Below are 22,898 nucleotides of genomic sequence, written 5' to 3' on the forward strand. Positions count from 1 at the left end.
GTTTTAGAGCTGCTTTATGGCACAGATCCTGTAGCTGCCTGCAGAGATGCTGTGAGTTGTCCTCCAGCTCTGCTTGTACCCCAGGAGCATCTGTAGCGTGCCCCCAAGACATCTTGAGCACCAGTCCTGTCCAGAAAGACTCCAGCAGGACAGGAGATTGTAGGAGCTGGCTGGAGCTGGCAGAACAGTTATTTTGGCACAGAGTAAATTTTCCAGTGAATGTCAAGGGGGAGGGGGAGTCAAAATGATTCACAAATTCAAACACATTTCCTGAATACTTCTGGTCTAGAAAAAAAATAAAATAAAAAAAAATACAGAGGTGGGGGAAGAGGGTGGGATGTTAAAAATAGCGACGTGTGTCATTCTGACACTTTCAGAATGAAATGTTTCATTTTGGGAATGGTTTGTTTATGTTTTGCACGCATTTGAAATGTAGATTTGATTCAAAATGTGATTTTTCACTTAAACGTTGACCTCGGCTTCAAAACACATTTGAAAAGGAAAAGAGAAAGGGTTATTAGAAATTACGTAACCCAAAATGAAACCAAATGGCTCCCAATGAGAAATTTCAGAGTTTTCTCTCTGCAGCCCCACAATTTAATTTGTGTGCAGCCTGACCCGAGCATCTCCTCTCCCCCAAGGTTTTTTTGGCTGAGCTCTGATGCAAAGAAAGCCGCGCTCCCTCCAGCTCTCGTGCTGGCCAATCCTTAAGTGCAATGCCATGGAGCGAGGACTTCAGTATAATCTGAGGTCAACCACACTTGGCTGTGATTCAACCTGAAACCTGTGGTATCAAATGATTAAGAGCTGTAGCTTTTGTAGATAACTGGCAGCTTCTCCGGAAGGCGTAATGTGGAACCTCAGCTAGAAAAATTACCCAAACTCATGAGGCCCTGAAATCTGATCTAGAAATCTTCAGAAAAGCCGGAGTTTACACACAGCTGAATGGCAGACTTTCACTCCTCTGACAGTCACACTGGGCTCATTCAACTCATTTATTAACGGGAAGCAAACAAACAGCTAGCAGATGCTTTGCTGCAGCCAGAAGGGAAGGAACGGGCACATTTTCTGTATTGAGCCATCACCAAGTTTTCTGTCCCTGGCTGATTTTTGCATTGTTGGGACGTTTTGTGCTGTTTCCTCCTCAGGGGTGAATCACTTGGTGTCTGGAGTGGAGCTGCCTTTGCTGAGATTTAACGTGACTGTCTTCTGACCCCTTTACTTCCATGCCTTGGGAGGGTTTGGGTGCAAAACAGATGCTGTGGGGCAGGACAGCAAACCTTTTAGCAGCAGCTTCTCATGGTCAGGAGCTATAGGAAATTCCTTTTCCGTTCTTGGGAAAATCCTGGGTTTTACTTGCAGTGGGAAGATTTGTAAGCTTTCTTCCTGTCCTGCTGTAGTTTATTGTTACTGAAGGATGGATATTCTCAAAATAATGAACATCACCTTGAAAACCACCAACTTTTTGGTGGGGTAGGCAGGGGTAAGTTCTACATTTGTTTTTCTAATTTTTCTGCCTTTACTTACACTTGGGGCGATTTTACAGTCTCATCTCCCTTAGCTAGAAGGTTACAAATGTGCTTTCTTTTTAAAAATGAAAGTTCAAAGTCTCAGCCTCCTGTCTGCAAGAGCTGGGGACTGCAAAAACAAGGCAGGGCTCACAGTAAAGCTGCAGGGGTGGGCAAATGCGCTATTGGGATAGCTTCTTCCCTCGGTTGAGAAACCTGATGAATGGAAAACAAGGCCAGAAGAGCATTTAATTTATTCTGCTTTACCATAACACATTGAGAAAGCCAGCTCTCCTCCCTGCCCCAGCTGAAACAAAAAGCCCATCCTCGAATAAAGCAAGATCTGACTTCCTGCTTGGATGTGTGTCGCGGGCCCAGGACAGCGGGTGGCATTTGACTCTTACATCTTGGAAATTAAGAATCATCTCCAAGGCAAAAATGGGAGGTGAGGGCATAGACAAGAGGAAAGTGGTGACTGGAGAACAAGGACAATACAGACTGCTCATGGGAGGCCCATGTTTTTAGCAAAAATCTCAATTTTTCAACTAAACGATTGCATTTAGGCAGTGATCTATTGAAGACTGCCCAGATCTTTAATAAGAAATACTGGGCTCAGACAGTGGTCAGAAAAGGCCGAGGAAGGTTATTCAACCATCCTAAACTTCCTTGCAATTGAATGTTGCAAAGGTCCTAAAATGCTGCCCAGTTCTCTGTTCTCTAGTAGCACTGAGAGTGTTTGGATGTTAACCTCCTCTCATCACATACACTCACACGTTCTCCAGCTCTCCTCTTCAATTAAGATGCCGCAGTATTTTTTCTTCCAGATGATGGGTATGCAACTTCGTTTCCCCAAGGGTAACGAGGCAAAGATATTTTTCTTTTTTAGTGCGTCTTTAGAGCTGGTTTATGTTTAAAGGGAATAATCCCCAAAGCAAAGGCATCAGTGCTGGCTGTATCCCACTGATGGGCTCACTTTTTTTTAGGTGCCCCATCTGCAGGGTTAACTTCAGTGACATTACACCACAAGGGCACTTTTAAAGATTGCAAACAACGTGGCCATGTTCTTCTGGAAAGCAGCTGTTTCTGGAAAACTCGATAAACTTACTGTCGGCCTAATAAACAGAATGAGAATATTTCTGGGATGTAAGATCAGATGTGGAAAGCAGCCTTACTGGCTATTGTCAGAAAACATAGGCTTGCGTAACAGCACCATCTTCTATACACTGTGCAGTTAAGTTACTTGCTTGGGAATTACACTGCAAGTCGGTTTCAACAGCATGGCCAGCTGTAAAATAACACACATTACAACACACATACCGAGTGTTTTTACTTGGTGTCAGTGTTTATTGAACAGAGTGGGGATTTGAGAAACAAGCCTTGGCCCAGGGAACACTAACAATGTGATGTGATGGCACTTAACATCTGTAAAGCAACACAGCTAACAGTAGAGGTTTTTTTGGAATAATTTCTGTCTTTTTTCCAAAGACAAAATACTTTGAAAATACCTGCTAAACCCTTTAAACCCCTAAGATATATTAATTTTCATGTTGGATAATGGAAAGACACAGATTTAACCACTAATCTTGAAAAAAATCCTGCTTTTTTTTTTTTTTTTTTTTTTTTGGAACAGCAAGGCAGACTCCAGGTGTAGGCTTGGTGGTTGATTTTGCAGGAGCAACTCCAGCTGATCTCACTGCAAAGTGTTTATTTGCTGCTGTTTGACGGTCCTTTGCTGTCTTCTTTTGCTACTGCAGGAACCAGGGCTTCAAACAAAGCTTACTGACTCCCTGAACTATGTTTCTCTCTCATTTTTATTGAGAATAACTGACAGTACAGAGCATTGCTTCTTTAAATTTGAAGACAGGAATGAGATTGGGCCAAATCGACTCTGTCATAGCTCTATTGATTCTGGTGGGCTTAACCAGGGGTAAATTTCAGTAAGAATTACATGAAACAGATGGGCAAGGCTAGTGCACTGTTTATGTAAAACCATGGAGAGCTGCCCGCATTGCAAAATCCCCCTCACAGCTAGCATGATTTGGGATCCTTCGGAAAACACAGCCCAGACAGAGCAGCAGCAAAATGTACCACAAAGATTAAGTTTTCCATCTTTTCCCTAAGCAGGTCTTTTTGTGTCCAGAGCTGAAGCACGTGTCAGTGCTGTAGGAGCCCAGCACACATAAAACTGGGTTGGCATCTCAAGGAAGGGGACAGGTCAAGATTGCCATACCCTCCGATGGGAGTGAAGTTATAAATACATTTTGGAGCAAAACCAGGAACCATCCACCAGAGCTATTTCAGATGACCTCAAAATAAATTTAGATACTTTTTTTTTTTTTTTTCCTTAACGCGGGTTGCTCAGCTCTCCAGCAGAACAGGAAGTAGTCTGAGGAGCTGTGTGAGTAACCAGAGTCATCAGATCAATGGAAAAAATGGTATGAGTACATTTTGTGAAAGTACAGCCAACGATTTTGAAATTACTGCAGTTTCTCTTCCTAGATCAGGGCTGTTGTTCATGCCAGAGGGACTTACATTTGCCACTACTACATCTGTAAGCAAACAAAGCATTGGTTTTTGATGATATATACACGATATGCATGAGCCTTTCCCTTGGTGTCCTTGGATCAGGTGCCAGATGAGTTAATCTCTCGGTGTGGTCGGAATCCTATGCAATTTTTCAACACCTTTCATGCCATTTAGAAGAGAAATAAACTTGCTGTTGTTGGTAACTGGGCGTGGGGAGCTGGGGCTATGTGAGGTGGGAGGGAGGGGACAAGAGGCACCATTTTGCTGTCAAAGAGGAAGATGCGCGGTTCTTGATCTCAGAACTGAGTCTGGGCCTACATTTTGGTGACACTTGCAGCTTCTTTCATGTTTTGCAAGCTCATCTGAGAATTGAATGCATGCCAAATTAATCTTTCAAGGGAAGCGGAGATGGGCTGAAAATATCTCCGGCACAGATAATTCAAAGGAAGTGCAACTTTTGTAAAAGCATGTGAAGTACATCTAAGAATCTACCTGTTTTTTCCTGTTTCCTTTTTCCCTTTTTATCTTTCCCACCCTTGCTCCCGTATGCTGTTTGCCTCTTTGCTGTCTCATCATGCCACCATTTCCTTCAGCCTTTTTTCCATTCGTCTTCCTCGCGGGGGCACACACCGAGTTTTCAGTCCCGTCACATGCTCCATCTGGAAATAGAGCACGATTCTTTCCTGACCTTATTTTCTCCAGGATTTTGTCAAGTTGAGCTGCAGAGACTCCCCAGCTTCTCACCGACCGGCTTTGTAGCTGTCCTCTGCCTGTGAGGCTCGCGCTGCGGGTGGGTGCAGGCCGGCTCAAGCCACAAAGCAGAGGTGATGCCGTGAGTGCAGGGGACACGAGGGGCCGCAGGGACGTCCGTGGCAGGCCACGGGGAGGGAGCCGTGCGGCGTGGGAGTGCGGCAGGGTCAGAAGAAAGAGATAAGGCGGACAGGAAGGGAAAAGGCAGGTAGAAAAGGGAAATGACCACCGAGGCCAGGAAGACTAAAGAGAATACAGGGGAAGCTGTGAAGCCATCTGGGAATCTGCTTTAGCCACGTGTAAATCCCAGACGTGCCTGTGGCTTGGCTTCCCCGCCGCACAGAGCACACCGGCATGCAGAGGAGGCCGGGCCGAGCCGGGATGGCGGCGTGCGGCTGTGTGGGGTGAGCCTGCGGCGGGGCGCGCGGGGGCAGGCGGGGTGCAGGGGAGTTTGGGATGAGGGGGTGTGAGGGGACACCCTGAGGGTTTGGGCAGAGCCCTGGCTGCATGCGGAGTCCCACAGGGACTGGGCTTGTGGGCAGGAGGAGCGGCGTGTGGTGGGGGGAGATGGGGGAGGTCGGGGAGGGCTGCGTGTGGAAGCTGGTCAGGGGGTGGGAAAGGAGGAAACAGGGGGGAAAGGTGCTGGTGAAAGGAGGATTTTAAAAGCTCTTCGTGACGTCTGAAGCGGGGTTTGTGAGAAACAGCGAGGTGTGTGTGAGCCAATCTTGCTGTGACATCAGTGGGGAGAAGCAGGGCCCTGCAGGGCGCAGCTGGGGCCGCTCAGCACGAGGGGAGCTGCGGCTGAGCAGTGCCCGACTGTGCTGGTGCAGTCACCTACACTAAAAATAGGTGAGAGGAGTTGCAGTCCCGAGGACAAAACGTTAAAATAAATGGACACCACCAGCCTCACGTTATGTTTTTAGCTCAGCTCCGCACGCTGCCTTAACCAGCATGGGGCTACTGGCTTAGGGGGACTGGCTTCCCCTAAGTGTAGAGGTTACTTTGCTTTAACTCATGCCAGCAAGTGCCAGCGTCACGGGGGAAATGTGTTTGGTCCCCTGGTGTGCATGCCATCTGCCCCGTGTCACCTCACTGCTTGCCCTTAAATCGAAACAGCTTCTCTCCCCTGCTGAGAGAGAGCCAGTTTGGAAAGAATAACACCACATCTCTGCAGGGATACCCATAGGACGTGCCAAGAGAAACCCAGGCGCACACGTGCACAGTTATTTATTTCATGGGCCCCCTCGCACGTGGATGGTGCTGGCACTGATGGGCTGAGCAGGGCACGGAGACGGAGCCTGGCTGCACTGGCAGCACCCTGCAGCTGCTCAGCCCCTGTAGCCCTGATCCTTCCCTGTCCCAACCTGTGGGTGCATCCAGATTCCTGCAGTTAGGGCTGTGAGTCCCACAGCTCATCATGAAAACACTCATCGCAGTTACAGGAACAGGCACGGCCCTCGCCAAAAACACCCCCAAAGGGTGCACAAGGAGGGGCGCATGCAGTTTGATTCTGACTGTGTCTAAGGCTCTTGCTTATTCACAGGAAAACCTGGGAATATCAGAGCATTATAGAATCATAAAATCATGGAGTGGCTTGTGTTGGAAAGGACCTTAAACATCATCTAACTCCAGCCCCCTGCCAGAGGCAGGGATACCACCCAGGTGGCATCATGTTGGCCAAAGCCCCATCCAGCCTGGCCTTGAACACCTCCAGGCATGGTGTATCCACAGCTTCTCTTCATAGGAGAGGTGCTCCAGCTCTCTGATCATCTTTGTGGCCCTCCTCTGGACTCCCCGTGCTGCCTTAGTTTCAGCACAGCTCTCGGATTTCCACCAGCTGAGGGTCTGGCCACTGTCTCAAGGGCTTACATAAATAATATGGCTTGGGCTGTGTTAGAAACCCCACCCTCTTCCTGCATTTTTAGCTCGAGAGGTTGCGCTGCTTGTGATGCTTTGTCACAAGAGAAAACGAAGAGAATCAGAGAGAAGCAAGGTAACAGGATATTTGTTTTAAAGTATGCGGCTGAGCTGTGTGTCTGGGTGGGAGGGAAGGTACGCTTTCTTCAGTAGGTGCTTTTACATTATTATATTTTTTTTTTAAAGCAAGGAGTGAAGTAGATCTAAAAATTATTTATATGTCCTTACTCGTGGTTCAGTCTGAGAGGGAGCTCTGTTCATATTCTAGCTGCATCAAACACTGCTATGGCAGAGCTGGCGTGCTTTGGGCTGTGAGTCCCCCAGGTTTCCGCAGAGCTGCGTGGACATTGCTCAGAGACTCAGCAGCACTCGTCCTGGGCTCTCAGGGTGAACCTGTTGTGCTGGCAGCAGAGCAGGGAGCTCATGGGGTGGAGATGGGATTTTGTCCTCTGGCCAGCAGGGCAGGCTCTGCTCAGCATCGCATGGTGCTGGGAGCTGTGCCAGCTCCCGGCCAGGCCCTGCTGTGTCTGGGGGACAATAGCCATTGTCTCTGACCACTGGCTGCTCTCTGGCCTGGGCTCTGCTCTGGGGAGAAGCAGCATTTTTAGTTCTGCACCAGTTTCATCTCTTTCCTTGCTTAGTTTGAACCAGGGACCTATGCAGCTCCTTGCAACAATTAGATCAAGCAGGTGAAGCTGGACGCAAGAGCAGATGTTAGGGTGGTGTGTGACTGCAGGGACGGATGTTGCCTTGCACGGAGGGATTCCTTAACCTCTTGTGCAAGAAGAAAGCAGCAGTGTGTTTTCTTCTCCTGGTGGCAACACGCTAAAGCGAGCAGATCAGCACCAACAAAAACATCTCTCTGTGCAGCCCTCAAACGGGGGCACGTGGGTTTCCTCTTTGGATTTGCATTTCTCTTGCAGCCTCTCTCAGCTGACCTGAGGTGCAGTGAGGTGCAGGTGGAAGAACCCTTTCATTCAGGCGAGGCTGAGCGTAAGTGACCTGAGGAGGAACAGGAAAGCGTGAGCATGCACACACAGCCACACAAAGCCCAGAAAACAGCCCCTGTGGTCTATTACAGGAGCTGAGCGTCATTTCTCAGCGTGGTGCTGCTCTCACCATGCAGCTGCACGGCGTGCTGCTGCCACGTGAGGTGGCAGGAGTAGCTCACGCACGTGTGGCACACGCACGCCGTGGCACACTTGCACACGCAGGCAGCACGTCTGTGACACGATTGCCCCCATCATTGTCGTCCTGGGATGAGGACAGTGACATGAGGAGAGTTTTGCAGGGAGCCACATCCTTTGTGTCGTGGTGCAGGGTGTGGATGGGTACAGGAGCCGCTGCATGGGAGGGACCAGAAGGGAAATCCTCCTCTGTCAGTTCCTGCACTATTGTGTGAGTGCTTCTATTAGCAGTGCCTGCATCATGTTTACGCCACATGGACCCGATTCCAAAGCTGTCTTTCAGTTTTCCCTCCATCCTTACTGGAAAGCAAAGGTCTCAGTGAAACTACACTGAAGTTAAGGTTTGTTTTTCAAATAAAGTTTCTAAAAAAATGAAAAGGGACTTCAGGATTTCAGTATGAAGGTTGCTTTTGCTTTTAGCTTCACAAAAATAACAAACATCCCTAGTTGCTCTAGTAATCGAGGTCAAAATTGAAACGAGCTGCTTTGGAGGGGGAGCAAGACAGAGATGGTGAAGCTTTAAACCCACAGCACTTGTGTGTGACAGTCACTGACAAAACACAACACAAACAGCCTCCTCATTGAGATGGCAAGTCATGGACCAGCCTAGCAGAGGCATGCGTGGCATTCATTACAAACTCTAGAGCTAGGCAGTGTCCCCAGCATCATCACTTTATTTCACAGACCATCATCTCTGCTTAATGTCCTCCTGTAGCCCGGGCAGGCTGGCTTGCTGCTACACGGGGATGCTCCGCTGCAAGGGCCTGTCAGAGGAAGCTCAGGCTGTGCCTGCATTGGTAGGGGACATCTGACACTGTGAGCACGTGCCCTTGTGGTTCTCTGTTATCAGCAAGAAATCTCCATCTCCTGCTCTGCTCTGCTCTGCTCTGCTCTCCTGAATTACTCTCCCTCTCCTCTCTCCTGACAAGTCAATGCCATTAAACCCATTCACCAAATCCAAAAGGGTGCTGGCAGTGCTGATTCCTTGGCAGGCTCCTGAGGGCTCTGCGACCTCCTTATTAAGCTCCTGTCCTTCAGTGGAAGGGATTTGGCTGGTTTTGTCGATCCCTTCTGCCTGCAGCCACCAGAGATGACTTGCATCTCCCAGCAGGCAGACGGTTTCTTTGCCTCCGTTTTAATGTTTTAATAGGTTTTGTGCGTTCATACCATACAGCCTTTGTGGCAATGGATCTTTACATCTTTTTTGTTGTACAGGATGTACCACAAGCAGGCCTCGATTCCTGTTTACTTTAAGTGCTGTCAGAACATTACTACATGTGCTTTCCTCATTATTCCTCCTCCTCTGCCAGAGGCCTTCCAGGATCTTAAACGCATCTTTCTTATACGTCACGCTAGTCAAACATTGCATTTCATGATAAATATAGGAAGGAGAGTTGAAACACAAACCTTTCCAATGGGAAAGAGCTTGATGTGGCTTCTTGGCCACGTCACTTCCAGGGCTCGCAGCTCCACGGGAATCGTTGTGTCCTGGGCATCTGTGACAAATTCCCTGGCAGGCAGCTGAAGTGCACTGAGGAGGTTTGGCAGAGAGGTCGGCATTTTCTTCAATACTCATTCACTTTCATAGGATCACAGGATGGTTTGGGTTGGAAGGGACCCTCAAGCCCACCCAGTTCCACCCCCTGTCATGGGCAGGGACATCTCCCACAGACCAGGCTTCCCAAAGCCCCATCCAGCCTGGCCTTGAGCACCTCCAGGGATGGGGCATCCACAGCTCCTCTGGGCAACCTGTGCCTCATAATCACTGTCGTAAAGAATTTCTTCCTAATGTCTAATCTAAACCTAATCTAAACACTTGTCACTGGTCTCCATTTGCACATCAAACCACACCTCTCTGAGTGCGACCATCCAGCCAATTCCTCATCCACCAGATCTGTCTGTTAAATCCACATCTCTCCTATGTGGAGACAAGGTTTTGTACAGGACAGAGTCAAATACTGTGCCCAAGCCCAGGTAGATACTTGGGTACCTCTATTCTAGGACCTGTTTTGAGACAGACAGGCATGAAGAGTAGCCGTTGTTCTGTGTATTGCCCAGATAAGTGACACTGAGGCAAAAACCCTGGCTTCAGTGAGGGTCCATCGCCCGTGATGGGTTCAGCAGTGAGGGTCAGACCTCCCTTCGCTCACTGCTTGGCTCACGAACCTGGCCTCAGCCTCCCAGACACATTCAGCCCCGGGCCAGGCACCTCCCGCTAACCTTTAACATGGCTTCTTAGCTCATTTTTCTTCTTTTTCTTATTTATGTTTCACCTAGTCCAGCAAGGCAATGGAGAAAACAATATGTGATCGACTTTGCCGCGGTGCATCTCATTTTCAGGCCCTGGTGCTTTGTACAGTACGTGCTGTGAAATAGCAGCCCTGGCTTGGCACTGGCGGGACAAACAGAGGTGACTAAGCAGCCTCATTGATTTATGGCAATAGCCTTGCACAGAGGATCCGGGAAACCTCTGGGAAAACTGCCTATAGCTTAAGGGATTGCCACCTGGGGATTATAAAGCCTCCTGGGCACAACACAGACCTGTTTTCAGAGCCTGACGAGCGCACCACAAGGCAGGAGACAGACAGCCTAGCTTTTTGAGCATCTCCCGGCGCTTGTCACGTCCCGGGTTGCTGAGGGGCAAGGGCAGCACCTTTCCTGGCAGCACTGCGATGCAGGACAGCCCGGGGAGAGCCAGCACTGGCAGTGGGCTGCTGCAGCTGCTGTGGGAGCGCCTGTCTCAGGTAGGGCTGTGGGGATGTGTGGGGAGGAGCGAGGGGCACTGCGGGTCCTCTGCCACAGAGGTGGGAGAGGGCAGGGGATGAAATGGCTGAGTGCCAGCGAGCAGGGTGCTGTGGGAGGGCAGGGCTCTGCTTGCAGGGGTGCCGGGTGCCTGGGCTTGCAGAGGATCAGCAGGACTCGAGGGTGCTCGTCCCCACGGCAGCGCAGCGTTTTGCTTCTCAGTTCAGGTTTTCCTGGCTTGACCTTCGGAGACATTTTTGTTCTGAGCTGTGATTTGCCGAAGCGAGTGTTGTAAGGCACAGTTTTGCTGGCGCAGGGTTCTTCGGGGTTAAGCAAGGAGGGAAGAAGCTCGGTAGGAAAGAAGCGGCTGTCGGAGGGCATTCACTCCGGACGGGGTGTGCTCTGCTGCCAACAGGAAAGGGCAGCTCTGCCTGCCTGCCTCCCCCTTGCATCCTTGCCAGCACCAGCCCTTTCCCCTCATCCCTTGCCACCTCTTTGCCCCCGAGGGACCATCCTTGCTCAGAGAGACTGCCAGAAACACGCTGCCACACGTCCCAGGCTGACAAGGCTGCTGGCTGCAGAGGACCACGTTTGCTCTGCCCACCCCTGGGCTCTGGGTTTCAGGGATGACTCCTTGCAAACCGGGATTGCCACCTGCCCTGTGGGCTGCCCATGAAATACCCGATCCAGAGGCTTACCCGTGTTCACGCAGACCCTGCTCTCGCAGACGACAAATCAAACTCCCAGTGCCTTATCACAAATCTGAGGCAGAGCTCAGGGAAGCCACGCACTGTGAGAACCCTGTCAGGTGAGAGTTGTGCTCCAGAGCTGTTTCCCTGGGCAGCTGCAACTTTCTCCTACAGAAATCTAGCTGCTGCTAGCTCGGCTGTCTGCTGAAGTGCTTTCCTTGAAAACATCCCTTGCCGTCAGAGCCCAGGCACTGCAGCCCTGCTCTGGGTAACTCACAAACACCGATCTCAGACGAGAGCCCTTCAGGTGGTGGGGCCTCTGCCTTTCCTGTTCTTCTGCTCCGTCTGTGTGTCGAAAGGAGCTTGTTTTAATACGGTTACCCTGTCGTTTAGAAATGTGTTTGTGCTCAGTGGCTGGCTGCTAGATTGCTCTTGCGAAGTTTCCCCTGGATCCCGTAGAAGTAGCAGATGTTACCGCTCAACTGCGGAGTCAGAAGCTTAAAGTTCAAGGGAAGCTTTACATCAGGCTGGAAGAATGAAGCCAAATCCTGACATTTCCTCGTCAGAGCTTTGTGCCTGACAGTGAATCTCAGCGAGGAACGTGGTATGGATACTCACGGTTCACTCCCACCTGGCTTCCCGCGCAGATGCAGCAAAGCATGCGTGTCCTCATCCCTCCCGGTTTGTTGGCTGCAGCTGGAACAAATGTGTGTCCTGGGGAAAAAAAAATAAAAACAGAACTTGCTTTTTCAGGCTCAGGCACTTAAAATATGTGCTTTAGGTGGTGACAGTCCCAGGATGCAAACGCTGAGGGCAAACTTCCTTGGGTTCCTGGGAAGCTCTTTGTAAGTGAATGAGGGCCGGTGACCTCATTTTCAGTAAGCGGGGAGCGGAGCTGCTTGCTGGTTTTTCTGCAGGGATGCCTGATTAAGCCACAGAGTAAATAATAGGAACAAATACTTCAGCGGGACCTTTCCCAGGAGGGTTGTTCCCACTGAGTCAGCCCTGGCTACATCAACAAGCAGTGCCACTTCGGTGACTGCAGGAGTCAACAGGGCCAAGCAGAGCAGGGCTGATTCCTCCTCTCCCCACAGCTGGCTCACCCACACAGCTTCCTATTTCCAGCTCACTGCTGCACAGATGTAAGTATGCACCGTAGGGAGGCCTTGAATTTGGAAAGCAGGGATGGAGTGGTGGTCTGAGCCAGTGCTGTATCAAGGAACTCTTCATGGAGATGTCTTGGGAGAGCTTTTGCTACACATCATCCTCCCCAAGACGAGCATCCTGCTGTGGGATAAGCCACCTGCTCCGCCTGGGATACCCATCCCATGGCAGGCTGGTGCTTTGGGTGGCTGTGCCTTCCTCCGTGGAGAAAGGAGGAAGGAGGAACTCTGCAGGAGCTGGGGAAGGTGCCCCGTGCCTGTGCTGGAGGCACCTCCCCAGTTGGCGGCGGGGGTTTTGCTTTAGGAGAACCAGAGCTGGAAAAGATCAGCTGCTTTGCACTGCGTTTTCCCAAAAGTTTGAGGTTACTGGGATGAGGTCCTCCACTGGAAAACATCCAGAAAAGCCGAGCACGGAGGAGGAGAGGTAAGTGAAGGAACACAGGTGGGGTTGCAGTGGTGAGGTCATTAATGGAAATTATTTATCAGCTAATAAAATGCAGGCTCGGGACAGCTGGACACGGCCAAGAGAGCCGAGTCATAACCTCGTGCTGTTGTCTCACTGCCCTTGAGCCTCTGCCTTCCTCCCTGGGAAGGGCACACATATAACACCTTCTTCAGGTGCTTTGGGTGAATTTCCCAGTGTTTTGGGGCTTGCAAAGCTCTGTGCAGGGTGAGAAAGCCCAGGGAGAGCACAATAGCTGCAGGGGGAGCGTGGCGCCGGTTCAGAAATAGCAGGTTTTCTGGTGCTGGGCTTAGCACTGCCTCTAAACATTGCTGGAAAATACTTTGGTCTAATAACACCTTTCTTTTTTCCAGCTTTCCCTAAGTTCACATTCTTTGCTCTGGCATTTTGGCTGGCTGATGAATGGATTTATGGCTGTAACAGCAAAGAATGACCCTCAGAAAATCCCCGTGTTTTCGCTGCCTCCAAGGCAAAGTGCTCATCATTTATTCGTGCTCTGGAGCGCTGATACTTTGCAGGGTGATTTTCCAGCCTCGGTCCTCAGGTTGGCCATGGGGGTCAGGCTCTTTCTGGTGCATTTCCAGGGCATTTCCAGCTTCATTTCCAGAGCAGAGCTTGTCCTGAATCAGGTTTTGAATATCCATACACCACCAGCCGCTTGAGCCGTTCGTGATATAAATGCTGGAGGCAGCTGCATTCATGTGACTTTCTGGACTAAACTTTGTTATTGGGGAAAAAAAAGCAAAGTCTTTGTTTACCAGCCTCAATGGAAAAGTTTAGCTCTGGCCTGTCTTGCCAGGGAGGGAAGGAGTGTGCCAAAGGACTGGGTTCTGGCTGCCAGCAGAGCAGAGGCAGGTCCGGCTGCTGGGCATGCCACCGGCGGGACCCTGGCTGTGCCGTGGGACAGGGGTTTGGGCACAGGGGTGTGCTGAGTGCGTGGCTTTCTCTTGGCTCTCTCGGCTGCTAAAGATGGTGCTGGGCAAGGCCCTGGCATGGCTCCACTGTCCGGCAGAGAATTAGGGGATGGGAGCAGACGCTGCGCGTGCAGGACAGCAGTGGGTTAAGGAGGGAGATGTCTCCAGACATGTAAGCACACACGGTGTAGCTCCCGCTTGGTTTTGCAATGCTGGTTTAATTCGAGCAATCACATCTCTGGTGTTGAGTCATGCCAACACTGCATGCAGATGAGGAAGAGCTGCTGTGTTCAAATGCCATACACAACAAACAGGCAGCAAGCGTTGTCTGCAGCCACACAAAGGCTAAAGCAGGCTCTCAAACCCTGAGCTTTAGGATATGCTTCCAGTTCAGGCTTTTTATTCCAGAACTTTTTGTCTTCCTAACCCTTATTTGGGTGTTAATGGCTCTTGAGCACAGGATGCTTGGCTGGCGTGGATGCTGGCTGGCGTGGGATGCTCTGCTGGCACGGCTGCTCTCTTGCAGGGCTGAAAGGCACAAGCTGCCCGTATGGCTTCCATTTAAATGGGTTAAAACTACTGCAGAGTTAAATTACATTCAGGCAATACGCCGCTGCAGACATAGCACAGCTCCTGTTAGAGTGGTTCAAACAGGGCTTTGCAAAAGGGGATTCACTCAGGGTCAGCTTTATCCCAAGCTTTCCAACGTGCAGGCTGCTCTTCTGAGCCTGGCTGCAGCCAGGTGTTTTTCCCCGTGGCACCGGCGTGCAAAGGGCATGCTTGTCTGAAGAGCATTTTAAAATATATTTTTCCAATGAGAGACCAGACCCACGACTGACTCAATAAATCCAGCTCCTGAGACCAATCGCTCAGAATAAATAAGATTTTATATTGTCCTCTTCCTGACCTCAGGAGGCAGAGGAGTGTGTCCCATGTTGTGTGTCCCCCAGCTTTTAAAACCTTCTGCTTGAAGAGGAGAGCCCATGGGGTGAAGTTTGCTGCTAATCCCAAGTCCCAGTCCTTGTTAGTGTGGTTAAAGTGCAGCTGCAGCTCCCGCGGTGATTTTGTCCAGATCCCCACTTCTGCGATTTCCTCTGGTCCTTGCCTTTGAAGCTGCTTGAACGCAAATTAACGATGCTGTAATGGGCTCTGCATCTTCCAAATAAGCCTGTTAGCTGCCTGCCATAGCTCCTGCTTCCCAGATGCTCCAGAGGAACCCCTCTTAATGACATCTCTACAGAAAACCCAAATTCCCCCATCCTTTCTAAATCCAGCCACTATGGGATGTGCCAGCCACTGCCCTGCGATCACTTTGCTGCTGTCAGGCCGGGTACCAAATAATCACCTCCTCAGCACATTTCTGGTGTGACCTCTAACAGCCTGGCTATTAGAAATACCTTGATTCATTACCAAGACACTTTTTTCCAGCATATACATTTTTCCACCCCAGGATGAGCGGCTGTGACTACCTAAAAAACCTGCTGTTGTTTGTAAGCTGGGTGAAGGAGGACAGCCCCCATCTGCTTATGCCCGTGTGCCCCCACACCGGCTGAGAGGGACTGCACTTTAACATTTGCACTTTGAAACCTATCTTTAGGTCTCACAGGGTTTCTAAATCTGCCCTGAGTTAGCCTAGCTGGGTGCTGAGGGTCCCTCCCTTCCCGTCACCGCATGGAGGTGACCACACTGTGGGCAGCCAGCCCCTAGCTGGGAGTGCAGGAGCTGCATGGTCTTTGCATTGGCAATTACGTTTGGGATTGAGAACGGGAAGGATTTAGCCATAAGATTTGCATAGCTCTTGTACAGAGCTGTGAACGTGCTGCTGCACATCCCAGCCACGCAGTGCCAGCGCAGTGCTGGGGACGTGTGAGCCTCCTCCCTCCACTGATGGCGCTGTCACTGTGACCCAAATTGCTTGTGGTGGCAACAGCTGCGAGGTCTTTGCTTTGTGAGAGCAAACAGAGCCTTTTCAGTAATTCCTGACATGTCTGGAGTGCTGCTTTCTCTTGTAACTTCATGCCTTGTTTTTAACACAGAGGGTCCTGCTGTTTGTGCAGGTGAAGGAGCGGCGAATCCAAAGTGGTTCCATGCAAAAAAAATGCAAACCCTGCTGTTGGCAGCTTTCTGTGTGACAGGGACAGCGCGTTTGCAAAGTGGCACAGCTTGCTTTCTGCACATCTCCGCTCCTTACTGCTTGTGAGGCTGAGGAACCTTGGGCATTGCATCCCCCGAGAGGCAGGGCCCCAGCAGCCCTGCACGTAGCTGGGGCTTTGTTCGCATTATCCCTGCAGAGTCTTCTCTTCCACCTGCCAAGCAGTGCTCGCAGTGGAGGCAAAGTCACCAGAAGGTATCTAGCCCCCAGGTAAAGCACTGACAGGTACCGTGAGCTCTGATTGATCTTGGTGTTACTCAGCCTGAGACTGTGCAAGTCTCAGCACCCTTCTGTAGAGAACAGGGCTGGCTTTTCAGGGTGGAAATCTCCGGGGCAGATGTGGGGAGATTTTATCATGCATCTCGCAGGTGAGATTACCTTTGTGTAGCCTCTTTCCATTCCCAACCAACAACAGGAGCAACCCTACCCCTTGGAGATGCCTTTGGGTTTGGGTTGGTTTGGTTGTTGTTGTTATTTGTGTGGTTCGGGCCCTGACTGCAGTGGGAGGAGGCTGTGCGTGGAGCCAGCACGCTGCTGAGCACCGAGGCTGCCCGTGGTGGTGCTGGGGGATTTGCACTGTGGGGCAGGAGCTGCCTGCACAGGGACAAGACAGATGTCTCCTAGAGAAACCTGCCCCCCAGGGACACCGGTCACAGAGCTGGGAGACACAAGTGGCAGCTCTGGAGCCGTGACTGGGTCATGTTTCTGCTCACGCTGTGGTTCCTTGGCTGCTGCCTGCTGCTTTCTGCCCGCACTGCGAGGCACAGGGCTGCCCCAGTGAGAACAGCCGGGGATTTCTCATTTCATACCAACACCTCGCTCTGCGCTGGGGCTCTCTGGGGGGTGTAGCAGTGGCTGCACCACTTCCCAAGCGAGATCTGAACCCCGCGCACGCTCCTACCCTTCATTTCTGGCTCCTTTCTCTGCTTCTTCATTTAGCTGCAGCGCGGCGTGCCCCGCAGGATCCTGCTGCGTCTTGCTGATCTCTTGATAGCTTGCTCGAGAAAGCCGCCTCCTGCTCTGCAAGCTTCAACTCTGTGTCATGGAAAAATGTAGAAGTGGGGCCAGCTGTGCGTCACTGGCTGTCTTGGCAACCTCCGCCTGCGCTCGGCTCGGTGATAGGTGTGCGGGGCTGTCCGTCTCGCGCAGCGGTGAAACGCAGCGTTCAGCATTCCCCCCGGCCCTCGCCGATGTGGCCAGGGAAAATAAGGAAATAGCAGGGCTTGCTGCTGTCCCCGCAGCCTGCTGGGTGCTAACAAAGCGGTAGCTCGGGAGCTCGGCGAGGGATTTCATCCATCTTCAAAGCAGGAGCAGATGCAGCAGGCGCTCGGCCATCGTGCTCGTATCAGTACAGGAAAAACACCGAATCTCTTCAAAGCTGCCTCAGTGCTTCCTATTTGTGCATTAACAAGGTGTGTTTTGCTGTAGCACCAAATGTCAACAAGTAACACAGACCTCGTAAGGTTGCTCTGTAGTCAAGATTAAGCAATAGGAAGCCGTGAGCTGCCTGGGTGCCTTCTGAGCCCACCAAAACCCCTCCTGAATCGGTCGCAAAATGCACCGGGTTGCCCCCACGCTCGTTCTCTGGCAGGGGAAGGAGGTGGGTGCTGGGTCTGAGCACTGGGCGGGGAATTCAAGGAACCGTGCATGGCAGCTATTGATCACGTTTGCATTCAGCACTTGTGTTTCTTGCAAAACTCATTGCTGAACGGAGGGGCCAGTGGGCTCCTGCAGGCTACAAACACTCCCCCAAGCATCTGCAGCGGGCGCTGAGCTGTCGGGTGAGGTCCCAGCCATTTAACTTCTCACTGCTCCCAGCTCACCCCCACCGCATTGGGAAGGAGCCTCCTTTTTCTCTCGTTTTCTTCTGAAAAAAAAAAAAAAAACTAAAAATACCCCGTCGGAGATCTAGTGACTAAGTCCTTCGCGTGCTGCTAAACGAGCAGCAAAACAAGATGTCTGAGGGGAGATGACTAAATTTTTCTGCCTCCTCTTCTGCTTCCCTCAGCACTAAGCATGATCTCCTGCAGCAAGAGGACTTCGCTGCTGCCTACAGCCGCAGCCTCGGAGATCGTGGGCTTGCAAAGCCCCAGTCATATGGAGAACCAGGCGCCTTCCCTACACTAATTTCTCTTCTCCCTTGCTCTTCCTTCAAGATAAAATATAATTAGAAACACCAAGACACAATGAGCTAAGCTCTGTCTTTGTTCCACCCATGTTTATAATGGGTTCATTGTATTGCTTCCGCCAGCGCCTGAGTGATTATATGGCTAGATATAACAGCCTCCTACCCTTCTTATTTTCTCTTTTTCTTTTTTTTTTTTTGACCAGAAAATGGCTTGAGCCTCCTCTTCAAATTTAACAGGGCTGTTCTGGGAAAGGCTGTCTGGATTTTCATATAAAAACTGTGACTTCTGCTTCTCGAAAGGATGCCACGGCTCATGGGTAACTCAGCTCCTTGCTAACCCCGTGCCCAGAGGCTGGTGCTGGAGTTATGTCCATAGCCACCGTGCCGTGCCATGTGCCTGGCTCCTGCAGTGCCCCTCAGGAATAGCTTCTTCCAAGAGGAATATTTATTTTAGAAACTATTTCACTTCAGGAGAAAAAAAAATAAAAGGAGCAACCTGCTTTTTCAGATCTCTAGGTGATGAAAAATTGCCTGGGTGACCCGTGGGTGACATGCATGGGGCACGGTGACAGCACCACTGCTCTCTCCCAGCACCCAGGGAAGGGGATGGCACTGCTCAGGAGGTGGGCTCTCCTCACACAAGGTTCCCCCTGTCCTGAGTCCCAGCAATCCCCCCCATGCGCCTTTGCCAGCCTGAGCCCTGCAGGGTTATTTGGGGTCCCGAGGGAGGCTCTGAGCTGAGGCTGGGGCAGGGCATTCCTGCCTGAACATCGTCGGGTGTGCTTCAGGGGGCTCCTGGCACCCTGTCCCTTCCCCTGCAGGCTCTAGGGGGTGCAGCAGCTTTGCCAGCCCTGCTCACCGACCACAGCCTCAAAGGCAGAACCCAAGCAGCAGTGACAGAGCACCCCTCAGCTCCTCGCTAGCAAGAAACCCCCCTGCCTCCTGCCGTGATGGCTTCTCCCCCTGCCACCCTGCTGGGGTGCTGGTGGGGCGACGGCAGCAGCGCACTCACCGGGTGCTCCTGCACCCAGCACGTGTGGCAGGATGTTGGCTTTAGTGCAGGTCCGTACCCAGCCCTGCACAAGCCGTGCTGCATTGCTAAAACGGGCACCTTTCTGTGACTCAGAGCTGAAGTGGCGACGGGGTGCGCACGGGGCCCTGACCCTGGAAGTCAGGCGGAGAATAACTCGCTGCTGCTGCGGGGCTCCAGGACTTTCTTCTGAGCAGGAATCATGGAAAATCGCCCCTGCACGGGCACAGCGTCGGCAGTGGTGGCAAGCGTGCTGCTGGAGGGGCTGGGTCCTCTCAAATGGGGCACTCAGGCTAGGGCCAGAGTATCACCGTGTGCCTGCAACGAGCCTCTCTTGGCCTTCAGGTGTGTTTAGGGGTACTCAGGGGTATTTAGGGGTACAGATGGGCCATGTAGTGGTGCCAGGGAGGCGCATGGAGCCGTGGCTGAGCCAGGCTGGGGCTCCCAGCAGCTCCTGAGCAAGCAGAGGCTGCTCCAGCCGCTCAGCACGGGAGAGACAATAAACTCTGCAGAGTGCTTTAGACTGTCAAAGCGCTATCCAAACACAAATGAAAGTGCTAAACTGATTTAGAGGCAAATTAAAAGGCCGTGCCTGCTGAACACTCAGCTTTAGGGTTTAGTCATGTTTATGAAACTTATAACTGCTCTTTTAAATCAGCTCTTTACACTCCACGTACCCGGTAAGTGCGGGTATGTTTAAGGCTTATGACTAATTAAAAAAAATATAAAATAAAACAACTTTATTCTAAACAAATTACCACAGCCATCATCCTGCCCTTTTCTCTGCCTGCTTTCCCACTCCAACCTCAGGCACTCAAGCTGCGATCCGACCATTTTGCTCCACTGTGGAAGAGGGACGTGTTTCTCACTCACATATTCCTTACCACGGAATTCAGTTTACTTAGTGTCAGAGCAGCAGGAAAGCTCCAGGGCTGGGCAGAGCAAGAGAACGGCAGTGGGAATGTTTCCTGGTGCCCAAGAGCAGCGTGAGCTGCTGTGGGTTCCTGCAACAGAAGAGCTCACCCCTAAAAGCCAGTCTTCCACATCCAGCTTCTCCGGCAGGTTGCTTCACTCACGTGGCACGATGCGGCACTGGTTCTGCATCGCCTTGCTTGCGCAGTGCCAGTGCCTGTAGACACGAACCACCTTTGTTTTGGGCCATGCCTTTGGCCATCTCAGCTCAGTTCACATCACATGTCCAGGAGCAGGCTGATTCAGTCCCTGGGTTGTATCCAGAAGCAGATAGGAAGAAATCTCCAAAAATAAGGACTCCAAAAATAGGCATTAGAAGCTCCTTTGTTCCACTTATGGATGTTGCTTCTGTGTTCGGTGCCTCAGACCCTAAATGCCTCTAAGCAGGCTGGAAATTTCGTGTCTTGGTTTAAATCCCTGAAAACTTGCCTTCAAACTGTAGGAGAGGGTGGACAGCTGGACAGCTGAGCTGCTGCCCCAGCCATGGGCACTAACAGGTTTTGGAGGTGCACTGCAGTGTTCCTGGGCTCTTTGTACAAACACATTCACCAAGGCCTGCTTTTGGCTACTAGTGAGCACTTTTACCATTTGCTGGATTTTAAAAGTGAGCTGCTTGCTGGGCGAGAAGCAGCACAGGACTTCCATAGCAGTGCACTGGCAGTGAACAGCTCTTCCCGAGACATTTCCAGAGATCTGGAGCTGTTCCCACTCAGAAAAGTGGGCTGGACTTGTCTAATGCATGCAATTAACACTTCATCCAGCTTTCCTGGGAAGTCAGCTATGACTGATCTGCGTTGGAAAGTTTTCACCTTCACTGAAGTGAAGACTCCTAATCGGGAAGAAACAGGGACACAGCAACAAGCGCAGCTCCGGCGCCAGTTCTGCCTTTGCTCCCACTTGGGCTTCTCTCCTTCCTGGCCAAATTCAACGCCGATGCTTTGTCGCTGCCTCTTCTCCTTGTACCTGTCTCTTGGGAGCTGCCGTGTGCCCACCGTGCCCTGCAGGCTGGCGGGGGGAGGTTGGGAATATTCCCGGTGCACTGGGTGCCTCCCGAGCAGCCCGCTCCCACAGCCACGGGGCTTCCTTCTATTGTCAGAGGGGAGGTTGAGCTGAAGCACCACTGCCACCCGCCTGTGCATTTGGCTTCTAGTTCTCCTTTCTGGCATCGTAAGCAGGAAGGGGGAGTCTGCAGCGAGCTCCTGTTTTTTTTTCCAATACGCTGGAATATTTTTTTTCAGCGATCCCCACGGATGTTCCTGCCTGCCCTGCGTTTTGACTGAAGCTCCTCTCTTGCTCGTGCTGATCTCTCACAGGCGGCAGAGACGGCGGTGACTTTGTCTCTCTGCCCCTCTGCCCCAGATTTTTGCTCTTGATGTGGCTGGCTCCTGGTTGCACTAGAGAAAAGGGTATTCCTCACCGTGCCAGGTGGGACTGGCTTCTCCCCTGCCAAAGCCAAAATCCTTGCTGGCTGAAATGAAACCATTCTGATAAACAAAGCATTGAAAGTCAAAGAAATAATACATACACAACGCGTTTTTCTCTCTCTAAATGTAATGGGGTCCTCGCTTCTGAGTCCTCCAGGCTGCACTCAGCATATTCTTGCAAAGCCCAAGGTGAGGCAGGCCGGGACTATGACTAATTATTTGTGTGACTGTGCCCCAGCTACACAAATAATTAATCTAATAGGGTTTGAGGGTTTAAACTAGAATTTTTAGGCATGCAGAAGTGTGTTTCAATGACCAAAGGATCGTCATCCCATTTATTAACTTCAGTGCAGTCTGCCGAGGGAGTCTCTTTGTCTTTGCTGAACAACCACCACAGGCACCTGATGGGCATTGCCCTGCCAGATTTGGGGTAGCAGCTGACATCTGTATGTGACTAAACCAGAAACTGCCTTCTGGTCCAAAGTTCTCCCATCACAAGTGGGTCCTCAGGCCAAAAAAGGCTATTTTGCCACTGTGCAGAACTAAGAACTAAGGTGGCCTTCTGGTTTCACTGACTGTCATGAAGTTTTTCCCTGTGAAGGGAAACAGTCATCACTAAGAAAAGCTTAATTATTTTTTACAGACCATGAGAAAACACATTCATTCTTTTAAACATGGAAAACTGTATGACATGTGTGTGCGTGGCCCCCAAGCAGGCTGACAGTTCCCATTTGGGAAGGGCTGGAAGTGAAAGCAGAGAGGCAAGGCCCTGCTGTTTCCTCTCAGTTTTCCACCATCTTCTGCTCCTAGTTTATTTCAGGACCTTCCTGGGACAAATGGGCTGAAGTTCTCCTCAAATCATTAACTTCATGCTGCTCCTGCTCCTCCCTGCCCCGGCTACATGATCTTGACTCCAGTGGTGCATGCTCTGGCTAATACAAAGTACTGAAACGCAGGCCCAACTCCATCTATTTCCAGGATGTTTGGTCCTGGCAAGCAACAGGAAACAATAATTTCAGCAAATTAGATCGGTTTCTGCCCATCTCTCCGGCTCAATGCGTGGAAAGGGCAGGGCACCCCCGGCTCCCCGTGACACTGCCCAAACCCCATCGACGCTCCCGCTGGGAGAGGGAGGGGAGCAGCAGTCCCCAAATGTCACACCGCCCCCAGGCAGGCATTAAAGGAAAGCCATCTGCTCCAGGGAAAATGTGCAGCGAGCGCTGAGTTCATCAGTCACTTTCTGTTTAATCTAATTAAACACCACGTACCCTCTGACCTTGTGGGCTGGTGCTACGTTCTCCCTGTTGTTCTTTCCATATGAAGCTCTATTGAC

General features: G+C 51.1%; 2 protein-coding genes across 2 annotated transcripts in view; both read left to right on the forward strand.

Moving 5' to 3' along the window:
• Positions 1-22,898, forward strand: part of ITPKB (inositol-trisphosphate 3-kinase B) — a 51,153-nt gene that overhangs the window by 13,807 nt on the left and 14,448 nt on the right.
• Positions 1-22,898, forward strand: part of PARP1 (poly(ADP-ribose) polymerase 1) — a 142,236-nt gene that overhangs the window by 10,488 nt on the left and 108,850 nt on the right. The gene's annotated exons all lie outside the window — the stretch shown is intronic.

This window comes from Anas acuta, chromosome 3 (assembly GCF_963932015.1).
Source record: "Anas acuta chromosome 3, bAnaAcu1.1, whole genome shotgun sequence".
Classification (NCBI taxonomy): Eukaryota; Metazoa; Chordata; class Aves; order Anseriformes; family Anatidae; genus Anas; species Anas acuta.